Source organism: Saccostrea cucullata, unplaced genomic scaffold (genome assembly GCF_032062105.1).
Source record: "Saccostrea cucullata isolate Sc308-1 unplaced genomic scaffold, CSIRO_AGI_Scuc_v1 ctg516, whole genome shotgun sequence".
NCBI lineage: Eukaryota > Metazoa > Mollusca > Bivalvia > Ostreida > Ostreidae > Saccostrea > Saccostrea cuccullata.
This window is the reverse complement of record NW_026920603.1, coordinates 156495-170781: the sequence shown is the minus strand read 5'-3', so window position 1 is coordinate 170781 and position 14287 is coordinate 156495. Positions and strand designations below refer to the sequence as shown.

Here is a 14287-nt window from a genome sequence, read left to right as displayed (position 1 = left end):
TTAATTAATTGGAGAAATTCCGATTCAATATCCTCAGGATAGACTGATCAACCGGTGGGATTCTAATGTTTAAACATTGTCACAATTCTTTGACATGAGCTAATGGACAATAGCTAGGTTCTCTGTGGATAAAAACTGTCTTTGGAGCTTTGTGGTACAAGTTTGCTAATGAGCAAAATCTGTAAATATATTGATTTGTTTTTCTCAGTTGCGTCCAAATTCAGCTGATCTTTTAATAAGAACACATTTTGCCTAATTTGGATGTGGTTGTTTTTGAGCATGGTTATTTTCAGGACCAATCTCTCCGCTAAATCAACTGGAATCAAATTGGGTAATTAGAAATTAACTTTGTGTTTTCGGATGCTTGATTCGTTAGGTGGAGCTTAATTATGATAAAAAGCACCTTGCTTGTTTTTTTTTCCTAATTGAAGGATGCTTATGTTGTAGCCAAAAATCACAAAAAGTAATTTTGAGAAATTCAGTAGCTAGGAAAGAAATTCTTTTACTAACACTAAGGGAGACGTATTTGTGAAAATAATCCAAGGAATTGTCTTTCTATTGCTGCATTTTCTATCAAATGAATTTAAAGAATTTTGTTATGTGACTTCATAGAGCATGGAAAACTGTACAATCTTTGAACTTCTATGACATACACATCTGTGAAATATTGTTTAACTTTTTTGAAAAAGTACAAAAATGTCCAAAGCAACAAGTCAGGCCACTATCACCTTTAATACAGAAGTGGGAAAATCCCGCAAAAAATCGCCAAAGACTCAAGGTCAAAAGGAAAAGCAAGATGGGGGGTCGAGTGACCGTGAGGGTGGTCAAACGGGACATAAAAAGGCAGTGAAATTGCCTTCCGTGGAGAGAAAATCCTCAACCACCCGAGCGCTGATGAAACTTCGTGGTTCAGTTCACACACTACAGATGCTGTCACGGTTGAGTGAGTATTTTTGGTCTGTGTGTCCGTATGTTCAACTATTTTGTTGAAAGTTTTGCGAGGTTTATATCGAAACAAACTTGTGCAAATTAGCACAGGTAATAAATGAATATGGGGATTGGAAATATAGAAAGTCTTAAGGAAATATAGAAAGTCTTAAAAAATTAAAGAATGGGTTATCTATATTTTTGTCGGCCATCAAATCTTGATAAAGATGTCTGCTAATTGGTTCACTCAGTATAATAAACTCCAAAGAAGGATGAGCCCCCCCCCCCCCCTTCTCCTAGGCTGTTCTTAAGAATTAAAAGAAATTAAAAAAAAAAAAAAACAGGACATTTAAAAAGTAGAAGGCAGTGTGGGCTTCCTCCCTTAACGGGGGGATAGAGGAAAAACCAAAGTAGCCAGGGGATTATGATTATAAGAAAGGGAAATTCCTGGGCCTAGGGTCTTGGGGACAACCCCCCCCCCTTCCCAACTCCTTCACTCAGACCTTGCTTTCAGCATATTAATCTCAAAAAGAACAATCACAAGTAAAAGTAATATTTTTTTCCCAACATATATAATTTTACAGAAAGACTAAACCAAAAATATTCTAAAATGATGGGGGAAAAATGCAACAATATACATACCATGTCAATGCATTGTAGTTAGTTTAATCCCTCCACTAGAATTAAATACCCCCAATATTAATGTCTTTATATATACCCACTGATAAATAAATATATACTGCTTTATCTGATTAGGTATCCAGGCTGGACTTTAAGGGGGTTTAATTCATCTGATCAGAAGGGAAGATAACTGTGTATTGTTTTTTTAAATGACTTAGTGCTGATAAAAATCAGACTGAGTTTAACATGGATACAAAAAAAAAATCATTAGTTGACCAAAGCAAATTAACTTAGCAAAGATTTTTTGTCTTCAAAATTTATTTTCTGGACAGTTAAGTGAAACTACAAAATTAGATATTGAAAGTATTCTTGGTCAGCAATGCATTCTGCTCTGAAAGGTGAGTTTGTTTGGGGCCTTTGGTCAGGGGGGTGATGTTGATCGATTAAAGAGGTGGAGGGACTTTGGCTGTAAATAAATCATGAGAAGATAAAATCTTTTCATGAATTTCAGCTTTAAAAAGGGGAGATAATCATCTTATTATTTACCACGGTACAGCCTTAGAGACAAAAGAATAAAACAATTCAATGATGGGCAAAATGTGTGATCTAAGTTAATTGTATTTTTAAGTTGTTTTATAAAGTAAAGTTGAATAAGGATTTTTATGGTTGAGGAAAATTGCTGATATTGAACATTGTGAGTTGGACTTCTTAATGATACTACATCATGTCCGCTCTAAAAGGTAAGAGTTTGTTTCCAAGCTGTTACAAGTGGGTAAAAAAGACATGAGGGAGGGGAAATGGGGAGAATTAAATTTTTTATACCTCATTACAGTGTATAAATACATATATTCTACACAAGACGTTATCTGATTGGTTCTAGGTTATATCACCATCTTCGCTAGCCAAGGGTTTCCAATCCAATACCTACTCTTGTAGAGTAGGTATCAGATCGGAAACCCTTGGCTAGCGAAGATGGGTTATCACATGATTGGGCCGTAAAACTTCATATTTCACAGCCATCGGCATGCTTTTCATAATATTCCACCTCTTCAGATACATAGTGCATTTTCCCGCAATAATTATTGTTCGTTTAAAGAAAACTCCCGAGAGTAGTAGACGTCACAATAGCCTTGTTTACGTCACAAAATTGATAATATTGTGATGACCAAAAGGTTTTGGTAACTTTACATTCAAAATGAAAGTAAATTTGAATTTTGAAAGTGTATGTTTTTTTCAAGGGTTTTTCTTGTTTCGGTATAATAAACAATTCATTGCATGAATGTTTAAAGTTTATGTTTATTTACAAAGGTTTTGCTTGTTTTGAAAGTATTATAATAAACCCTTGGCCTAATTCGGGATTTTTTTTCAGAATATTGGATTTCAGTACACACCTGTCGAAACATCAATTGTTTTTTGTAAATGACGATGTTTGCCTATTTCTTGACTCTTTACAATCGCAAGTAAACAACGATAAATTACATGCAATTCTATACTATGGTGTCATCCAATATCTTGTTGAATTTTATTGGCTTCTTTGTACTATAAGTGTTTATAATTCTAATTTATTCTTGTCTTTAATTTTTTTTAAACATGTGTCTTTATTTCTTCGATGGCTTACTTGGATTCAATAATGTCTTTTGACTTCACCGTAAAGTTATTAACTGAATTGTTAAAGTTGAATTGTTAATTTAAGAGAGAAAATGATGAAAGTGGTGCTTTTGCAAATTGTGGATTTCCCTGGATGACTTAACTGATAATTACCAATAAAATTATTAAGTTTTTCAATGTGTTTTAAAGAATTATGCTAACACATTTATCTTTTTCCCAAGTCAAAACATTTTTAATATTATATACCTATCCGTTCAAGATCAGATGCCAGCAAGTTAATATGGCATTTACAAGTTACAGATAAACTAAAAAATAACATCAATGCACTTTTGCACATAAATGATCTTATGAATGTACAGTCAATGCACCTTCGATGGATAAAGCAATTAATATTCAGATATTTTTTATATATGGAGTTGAAAAAAATTTGGATTATATACTCAGATTATCACCGATTTATTAGTTAGAACTGTCAAGTGGTGAAATCAATTGCAGACAGATTAACAGTGATTAAGATATTTATCAGGCAATGAAAATCTGCCAATGATGTAGAAATTACATAAGTGTATTGAAAATTATTTAACATAATTATCATTTCATGTTAATTAAGCTGTCCAGCTTACCTTGAAGAAATGGCTTAAAATTTGATGTCTGCATTAGGACTCCCAGTTAAAATGTGACAGACTGATTTCAAATTCTTGTATTTGAATTAAGCCATTGACTTTCACTTGAGCCTCAATATTCACGGGTGATTAACTTCATTATTTATGTTTAATTAGGCTGATTAAATGGAAGAGTTCAATTTCACACAAAGTTGCCAAAAGTTTGGATTTTTTCATATTTCATTTTGAATAACAAGCTAGATATTTACAATGTATAAGTAAGGGATTTTCGTTAATTGCACTTCGGAATTAAAACTCCTTAAAAAAATCTACTTGGAACTCATGATGTGTTTTTAGAACCATATAAGCTTGGACTTTTTATGAAGTGCCTTTCATTCAGCATTTTCCCTGAGTGTACAAATGGACTCAAAGTACAAATTAACTTTATGAGTGTTTAATTGTGATTTTTCACACCATTTGTCCACTGTATGTTGGCCATTGTTTGGCCCAGACTGCTTTTTAAACAATCATCAAAAGTGACCAAATACCGACTCTTTGAAGTGTGGCACTGAATTTTAAAACTTTTTGAAAAGTTCTTACGCAGAGGAAATGTGTTTGTTTCGAATTCTTAGACCTGTGTTTGTTGTCGGAGAGTAGAAGGGTTCAAGGTAGGAATTTTTGTTTTGGGTCCGGTTGTTATGGAAGTGGTTGGCTCTGAAAATTGAAAAAAAAAATTTTGAATTTTAATGAAATTTTCTCTTCAAATGCAAATTTTAAAAAATATTGTAGCAGTGAATTTAATTCAACACTTTCAAAAATACATTCAGTTTTGAAGATAATGATAATAATATCAGTTTTTCAGTTAATGAAAAATTCTAAAAGTTTTCTTGTTCAGGAGGTTATGTTTAGACATATTTAAAGATACTTTGTAAAGATTGAAATCCAAATTTGTCATAATGCTGAAACTTTATCATAGAGGTCCTAAGAAATGTCCAGTTTTGGAAAACTGGTGAGTTTTGAAAATCTAGTGATGGAAATGATGGAAATTCCTCCAATGAAACAGTCAAAAAACTGTTTGGTGGGAAATACCCATGCATGGCAGCAGGTCAGATACTGGGTAGGTACACAGGAAAGGAAACATAATGCTTATAGTGTTTGTTACTGTAGGAACACAAAACAATTGCTTATAACTTATAAGGTTAGTTAAAAAAAGAAAAGGCATATTATTGCTTATTAGGCATGTTACTGAATGTCTACAGAACTATATTGGGATGATTAAACTCAGATAGATGGCATAGTTTATTCTGCCTTGTTCTTCAAATACATGATTTATTCTTGGGAGGATAGTAGTTCCCCCTGTCTTATAAGATCTCCAATTACAATATTTTTAAGAAATACTGTAAACCAATTTTTATTTGCGGCAATTTTATTTCGCGATTTTATGGGGTTAAACTAGTTCATGACGATTTAATTTTGCGATCAAGCTTTTTTTTATCTGTTGTTGATAGACACAGAGACTTTCCTAGTTCGCGGCGAGAAATGACGAGGCTCTCGCGAACTTTGCGAAAATTTCTCGGAAAAAAGCTGGTTTACAGTACCCTGTGGCTACTGAGAATCATTAGAAACCTCACAAGTTACCTCCCTTTCAGATATTGAGTTCTCTATCAGTTATCTTTCTTTGAGACATTGATAATTTTCAAAGTATTTTAGTTATCACCCTCTCAAACCAATGCTTGTGAGAAAATATTTTTTTTAGGTATTGAGATGCCATGGAGTTGTCTCCCTTCCAAACAATTTGATATCTTGAGATAATTATGTTATCTCCATTAAGATATTGAGATCCTTAAAGCTTATAAATAAGTTATTCCCCATTCAGACTTTGATATACCCCTGTTTAGACTTTGACATCCTCATATAATCCCAATTGTATGCAAAAGTTGAGTCTGCAAGTTATCTTCTGAATCAGTGTTTAGAAATTGATACATAAGATAATAGGATGCATTTGAGTTGTCTCCCTTTCAAATGTGGACACTTTGTACACCTCACAGGATTATTCCGCATTTTTTCCTCATTTTAATATGGAAAAAATGGGGGCGAGAAAATTAACAATAAAAGCAGAAAATATACGGAAATAATCTGGAAAATAAACGGAAATAATATGGAGAATTGGACTTAGTCTATTTTTCATCTGGACAACTCTTAACTTAGAATATTTTTCATCCGAAAAAATACGGAGCTCTGGACTTAGAATTTTTTCATCAAGAACAAGATGTGTTTGTGAGACACAGTAGCACCTGGCGGCAACATTAAGTTCTAAAAAGCAATTTTTAGCAAATGGGTCTCAGTCAAGGTCACACAATCATTGTTCTTGGTGTCATTTGAAAGCACTTTATTAGTGTAGTATGCATACCAAATATTAAGTCTCTATCATCTATGGTTCAAAAGTTATGTTACTATATTTAGCACATAGTTCACAAACAAGGTCACAAGGTCATATCTTGGTGTCATGATGCCTAATTAGTGGAGTACGCATACCAAATATGAAGTCTCTATCTCTCACCGTTCAGAAGTTATGGCAAAAGTTCCAAAAAGCTATTTTTAGCATAAAGGTCACAGTCATGGTCACAAGGTCATTGACCTTGGTGTCTTGAAAGTGCCTAATTAGTGGAGTATGCATACCAAATATGAAGTCTCTATCTCTCACGGTTCATAAGTTATGGCGAAAGTTCGATATTTTTAGCATAAAGGTCACAATCAAGGTCATAAGGTCATTGACCTTGGTGTCAGTTGAAAGTGTTTTTGTAGTGGAGTATCCATACCAAATATGAAGTCTCTAAGTCTCACAGTTCAAAAGTTATGGCGAAGGTTAAAGTTGACAACAGACAAACAAACAGACAGACATACAGCTAAACAGACAGACAGGACAAAAACAATATGCACCCCGAAAAAATTTGGGTGCATAAAAACTGTCTTGGAGTTAACAGCAGTTCTCTGTTTCTGCTGAATGTTATGTACAATTTGATCGGGATTGTTGTCGGGCTCAGTGATCAATTAATTTAAACAACAGACCGCCAAAATTTAACCTTGGCCTCCATGTTGCAACGTCTGCTCTGTCTAAAGGAAGAAGTTTGTTGACCAGACAGCCTGAGATCGTATTGCTGTATCAACCAAAAGATGCAGATACACATATTTCATATGCGGTAGGTCAGTCATATTTTTTTTAACATGTGTGTCACTGTGATGATGAAAATAAATACTCTAGGCCTAGGCTCTACCAGGCTACGTACGTTTCAGCCAATATGCCCATGATTCAAATCTTTCAATCAGCTCATAGAATTTTATTATTGTTAACCACAATTAAAGGTGTTAATTTTGGGGAGCCATGGGGTGTAATCTCTAGCAATGATTTACCATACATTTTTTTTTTGGTAGCGTCTGTGCATGAGAGGACTTATTCAACTTACTGCGATTTTAACGGGCTTAAAGCTTGGTCCATGGATGGTTATGTTTGAGGTATATATATTCTTTTTTTTCTTTTTTTATTGCTTGTTTAATTAAAAACAGTCAACTATGATTGTCATTATTATAAATAATATTTTAAACAAATTGATATTAAATTGAAGAACCCAAACTTGTGTTTATAAAAAGATTTTAAAAGGAATAAAAGCAATGAATTTAAATTTTATTAATATTGCACCATTATCAGTCAGGGGTGTGATTGAAATCCATCATTTCTAAAAATGATGATTTTCAGTCATTAAATTGATTTTTAATAATGATGGAAATTCATCATTTTTTAGTAAAATGATGAAAAACAGTCATTTCTATTTTGAAATTTATTTTAGAAATAGAGTTATCTCTGATATTAAAAATGACTGTTTTTCATCATTTTTTATCAAATTGTTAGGTCTGGGCGCACTTAATTATCTCATTAGTTTTACGGGGCGCACTAAATTATTTTGGTTTCAATTACTTGTCAAGATGTTTCTCTACACAAGGGTCTATGGCAGGATAGTGTACTATATCTAATTACTGTAGTAAATGGGATGGGAAAATTGACTTGAGAATGGAAATATGATGAAAAGATGTCATATTTACAAAAATCAGAAAATTGTGTACATTATATACTTAGAAGAAATGACCATTATCCATCATTTTCAAAAATGACTGATTTCAGTACCACCCCTGACTGATTATAATTTAAGTACTTTTTTTTAATTGATAGGATTTGCCAATTCGACCGCAAGTGCTGCTGCAAGAAATTAAACATGCAGAGACCTTACAAATTACAAAGAAGTCTGAAGAAAATTTTTATTGGACAGATGGGTGTAAAGCACAGACCTGAGATATAAATTGAATTGTGAGAAATATGAATCAGGGATGCAGGTAGAAAATGGCAAATGTGATCCAGATTGATAAAAAATGTCTAAAATTTTTTCTTGTTTTGTAAATATTCAATGCTATGTCAATTGTTATTTTTTCCCCAGTACCTAATAGTGTTGAACATTTCACTCCCACTTTTGCTTAAATAGAATGAATAAATTTCCATTTATTTAATATGAATATTAAAAAATGCCACATTTTTTCCATGAACTTGTGGCTTAAATAAGAGTTCCAGTTTTTTTTCCATACATGCTCCTATTTGTTTGTCAAAGATATAAGATCCAATACATTGCTCATGAACATAATGTGTAATTTTGTTCATTCATTTATATGTTTTTTTCTCATAATGATATAATAAATTGTATATAATTTTGCACATTGTTGATGGTTTTGTAAATATTTATGTATGTATGCATCATGTAGCGGTTTTATTAGCCATTTATTTTATAACCATGTGATTAACTCCGTATTTTCTCCAGATTTCCGTATTTCCGCATTTTATCAACCAAGTAAATACCTCCATACTTTGTATATATGGAAATGCGGAAATCCCCCCTACTCCCATCCACATTTTCTCCATATTTTGAATACGGAGAAAATCTGGAAATTTGAATCTACGAAAATCTGGAATGAATGCGGAAAATTAGTCCAAATACTCCCGTCCGCATTTTTTCCTTATTTTGAATAAGGAAAAAATGTGAGTCTGCGGGTTGTAAGTTATCTCCCTTCAGCTTTTGAATTCCTCAGTTAAAACAATCCCCCCTTTCAAATTTTTTTTTTCAGATGCTCATGCATGTTACCTCAATTTTATACCAAAAACTGGCAAGTTATCCCTATGAATAATGCAGACTAAAAAGGGAAAGTTTTACCCTGACGTTCTGTATTAATCAAAATATGGCAGAGAAAATCTGCTTAATTTGTTAGAGTATCCCGGGGAAGAGTAAATATATAGTGTTACATGAGATAGGTAAATACACACATAATTATGTGCAAACAATGTGATTGGCATCATCTGAACTTTAAAGGCAGGGTGATCCATGTATGCATGGGGGTGTGTTCCCGTTTTGCACACATTTGGTAATTAGTATAGAACAACCGGTGTGAAGTGTGTTTTGATAGCAATTATAGTCTGATTTCTGTTTTGGATTTACCTGGATTTACCTGTGAATACCTGATTTAGCTTAACGTATTCTTAAGAGGTTTAATACAATTTTATAAGCATTTTATTGAAATTATATATATATTTATGGGAAAATATTTGGTTTTATTGAATAAATAATTAATATTTGTTTCATATTATTTATTATTAAGTCCAATTTCTTAAAAAAAAGAATATGTACTTTTAAATCTTGATATAATTCTAAATGAATTAAAGATATAACATATAATAAAGAAAATAGTAATAAAAATTAATTTGAAAAGATGTCATAATAAGATCATCAGATAATCAAATACATTAACTTTGTATTTGTTCTCTTATTTTTTCACTATAAGTTCATCTTTCACATACTTGCTAAGCCAAGTATAGTATAGACTATAGCAATTAAGTAATTATCTCACCTGGTCAAATTCCCGTTTTTCACACATTTTTTAATTATCTGTAATTAAATGTGTGCAAAACGGGAACAAACCTGCATGGGGTACCAGAGGGGGAAATTTATAAATTAATTTATAAGTTACACATTATGAGGTTGCTTACAAATTTTATTTTTAATTGTCTCATAATTTGATTATTTATTTTTAAAAAAGCAAAAGATAAGAATTCATATCAGGTCTTTTTTCTTTATTTTCTAAGTAACAAAAAATTATCTATTGGTATTAATAATTACTGATATTTTATTGATGTCCACTAATTCCCCTCCTCAAATAAAATTATCATCTGTATGTGGAAAAACTGAACCCACTGGAACCTCTTTTTAATAGATTTTGCAAACTTAAAGGGTATGAGAGAAAAGGAAATGATATATTGAAACACCCATTCCCTTCAATTTCTTTGGTAAACAGAGATTTCCAAATCTTTTGGTCAGTCATCCATTGTGTGCCATTGTCTCTCTGTATGCTTAATAATGTATGAGGTTTATTAAGAAAATTGTGGGAAACTGACAATTCGGTCATGGAATTTGACAATATTGCGGGCAGATTGTTCAGCACGTTGTTTACGTAGGGAGGAATTTTCCTGGACGATGGGGCTTGATTCGGATTTTGGATTGAGTTGAAGGATTTAAAATTTCAATTAAGGAGAGATTTGAAAAAATTTTCCAAACTTTAATTTTGTTTTGGTGGAAATCTGTGTAACTGAAAAAGGACCAGCATCATCTCTTCTTAATAAAAAAGCAACATTTGAATAATTGTAAATCGATTTTGACAATATTTTCCTGAAAAAAGGTGATCTTGAAAGTTTTCATGTGTTTTGAAAATTTTTCAAAATTTCATGTTATGATTGAGATTAAGGTTTAGATCGTTGGATAAATTTGGATATAAATTCTGTGAAGAGGTTTTTGGAAGATCTAGATTTTTAGTGCTGAAGAAAAAAGAATAAAAGATTGATTTCAATGAGAACCACTAAATTCATCAAGGAGACCTTACCCTAGGAATTATGGGACTCTTATTGGATTTAGAATAAACATTTTTACTTCAAATCTCCCCCATAAGAAGATAATATATCTTTTAAAAGTGACAAAACATTTTCGTTTAAAGAATACCAGGTGTGAAAATGACAAATTGCTGTCTGGAAAAGAGGGGAGATTAAATGGACTCCATGAAATATGCACAATTAATTTTCTCTTTTATTTGAAGAATTTTTTCAATACCGAGGAAAAATTACGAAGATTTGGTACGGTTTCCCAGCATTTTGAGTGAAGTTGGTTTTTGCATCTTAGTCAGACCTAACCCAAGGTTATGAGAACCCTGTTTACCCAAACCCAGAATTATCATTTTTTTACCCTAACAACTAGCATAACCGGTTCCCATCTTGGTATCCTAGAAATTCTGTCGTAAAAAATTAGACATTTTTCTCTCTGATTTTGTCAATATTTGAAGATTTGGGGAGTGAACGTTTTATATGTTTCAAACTCTTTGAGAATTTAACTGGTCATGGGTTTAATATAAGAAACTTGAGATGTACATCAGGTGTTAAAACAGAAAGAAACTGTATTTAGAGTGTTTGATTTGCTGGAAATTAAGATGTTTTGCATATTGACACAGTTCCGTATCAAGATGTTTTATTCAGATATGTGGGAGAATTTGTAAATGATACTAGTAATGATCGAAACACATGCAAATGAAAACGGATACCAGCTCGTATATCACTAATTCATCTATGGAAAGTCATTAATGCTGGGTGTTAATTGCCTAAATTAAGTGAATTTCTAGTTTTTCATGTGATTCTGGATTAAAGGAACCACCAATCATAGAGTCATGAAAAAGGAAGAAAATTGCTAATCGATAAAATTTGACGACCGAAAAATCTCATAAAGTTGCATTTGCTCTACTGTACAGTGAAAAAAAAACGATTTTTATGTGCATGGATGGTAATTAAGAAGTAAAAAAAAAACAATGAGTTCGGATCGCAATAACAGACGCATGTCAATGCAGGTGGTTTCACACACCACTCCCGTTCAGAAGGACCGGCCAAAGCACAATTCGGCACCACCCAGTGCTATGAGGCGAGTGAACACATCCACTGTGCTGGGAGGGGATCGTAAAAGTTCGCTGTCTAGTTCGGCGGCTAGCAGTGCTAACGAAAACCGGAGGAGAAGTGCAAGTAGGTGTGCTGGTGTTTTATTTTTAAAAAAAAGATTCATTTATAAGTTTTTCACCATCATGATGAATTTTTAGCAGTGCTAATGAGCACCACAGGAGAAGTGCAAGTAGGTGTACTATATTGTAGTCAAAAAGAAATGATTTGTTTATGTTTAAGTTTTTTAAAAGATGAAATGATTTCTTTCTATTCAAATTTTTTTCAATGAATTTTTTGGAATTTATCTGAATATGACAAAATGTTCTTGCCAATGGGGTTTTACTTCATAATTTATTGAATTGATTGGATTACATTTAGCGATAAAATCAATTTAAAGACAATTAAACTTTTTATTATAATACCCAGTAAATGATGGACTTATTTAAACTAGTATCAACTAGAACAATCAATAATTAACACATTTTTTAGTGATCTAGCTACATTTATAATTAAAGAGTGACATGTTTGGTTACTGTAGATCACTAAATTTTCGCGACACCTTATTTTCACAAGATAGACATTGACTTTTGATTAGCGAGACAAAATTTTCACGAATTGTGGTTATTGCTCTATTTAATCTTAAGGAATACTATTATACGCGAGAATTTAATTTTCGCAAGCACACTGTCTCACGTAATTACGCGAAAATAAAGTTCTCGCGAATATAAAGTGATTTTCAGTAATTGTTTGTCTCGTATTTCCAAGCAGTGGGACCTGCATGATCTTTCATTATACACCCCGCTTGAAAAGTGGGAGGGTATACTGTAATCGGTGTGTCCGTCTGCTGTCTGTTATGCTTTGGGGTACCCATCTCTTATCTGCAACTCCTCTTATACCACTGAGTGAAATTTAATGAAACTTTCACAGAATCTTTATTACATATTGCCATTGTGCACCTCCTATTTTACTTTTTGATCCAACACATATTTTGGGTTTCCAGGCCACAGCAAAACATAGACTTTTTCATTATAAGGATATGGGAGGCGGGGGGTATCATTTAGTGAGCTCATTGCTCACTGTTTAGATTTGAGAGTTTAAGGGCAATAACTCATTTCTCTTTCCCCAAGTCTTTTTCTCTTTCATCAAGACAGTTGGAATTTTTCCTGAAATTTTAAAATAAGTTTTTTAAAAGTTGAACCTTGTATGGTTTATAACCAAGCCTACAGTGGTTTGTTTACAAGGTTGTTACCCCCCTCCCTCCCTCTTTCTCTCTCTCAGACTTATCCTTTGGCATTTTAGTTGACATGTATGCATGAAAATGGAAACACCTTTTCAACTTTAGTACTAAGAAGCAGGAATTACCTATATAGTGAATATTTTTGCCATATCTTTCTTTTCAATTCAATGCCAAAGGAAAGAATTCAAGTACCAATAAAGTAGTTGCCAAGCATGCATGGCCAATAACTCAACATAAATTTATGTATTTAAACAGGCATATTCAAATAAGTGTACACAATTTATTTTTTCTTCCAACTGCCATTAAGGGTTTTGTGAAAGTATTCTGAGGGCATATTTGAATTTTTGATAAGTTGGTCCCGTTTATAATGTTTGCAATTTTATTTGTGGATTTACTTTGTTCTTGGTTACTGTGATGTGAAAGTATTACGAGCATTTTAAATATCGTATTACCAAGATACGACAAATTCGCATGGACAGATCTCTTATGATTATGATAATTTGAATGCCACAAAAAGCGTTTGTGAAGATTTAAATTAAACACTAAAATTTTAAAATATTTTCTTTTCTGTTTGTTCATAGGCTATGAGGTGGTAATTTCCTTTTTCAATAAGTTCAATGTCTGGCTGAAATTTGTCGAAATCAGTCAGTTTTATTAATTTTTATTTTTCTTTAAATCTATTGGGGATAAGTGTTAATAATTACAGGTCTTATATGTGACGCTCAAAAGCTATAAATCAAATTTTTTTTATTCGTTTTCTTCGAACAATTGTCAAACAGAATGAATATTCTAACCAGTTCAATTTCCTTCTGAGGGTTTTAAATTTGTGATTTACATGCATTGTAGAAACTAATATCTGTTTTTGCATTTTTTACGACTTGGAATATTAACTCGAGACGATATTGATTTGTAAGGAAGTTCAGGATTTTATTTTTTGTTTTCCGTCGCCATGGTGGCAAAATGGGGAGCATTCATTGAAGTGTTAAACATGGAAGTTATCAGTTGCAATTAACCATATAGGGAAAAAAATTCGCCCTCAAAACAATTGTTTGATGAGATATGTGATATTAATTTGAACAAAAAAACTATTGTGCGTTTTCAAAAAGCTGGATAAACAAAATATATTTCATTGCATATTTATACTCCCCATGATCATTTTCATGGTTGACATTTGCATGAGAATTCAAGTGACAGTTTGCAGAAGAATGCAGATGAAAATGTGCAGCTGCA

The 14287-nt window shown here is 32.4% G+C and overlaps 1 long non-coding RNA gene across 1 annotated transcript; it reads left to right on the top strand.

Moving 5' to 3' along the window:
- The first annotated feature begins 7191 nt into the window (after positions 1–7191).
- Positions 7192–8514, top strand: LOC134252895 (uncharacterized). The gene is made up of 2 exons (XR_009989036.1): positions 7192–7271; positions 7984–8514. It is a non-coding gene; the product is annotated as an uncharacterized LOC134252895 (long non-coding RNA).
- Positions 8515–14287: the final 5773 nt, after the last annotated feature.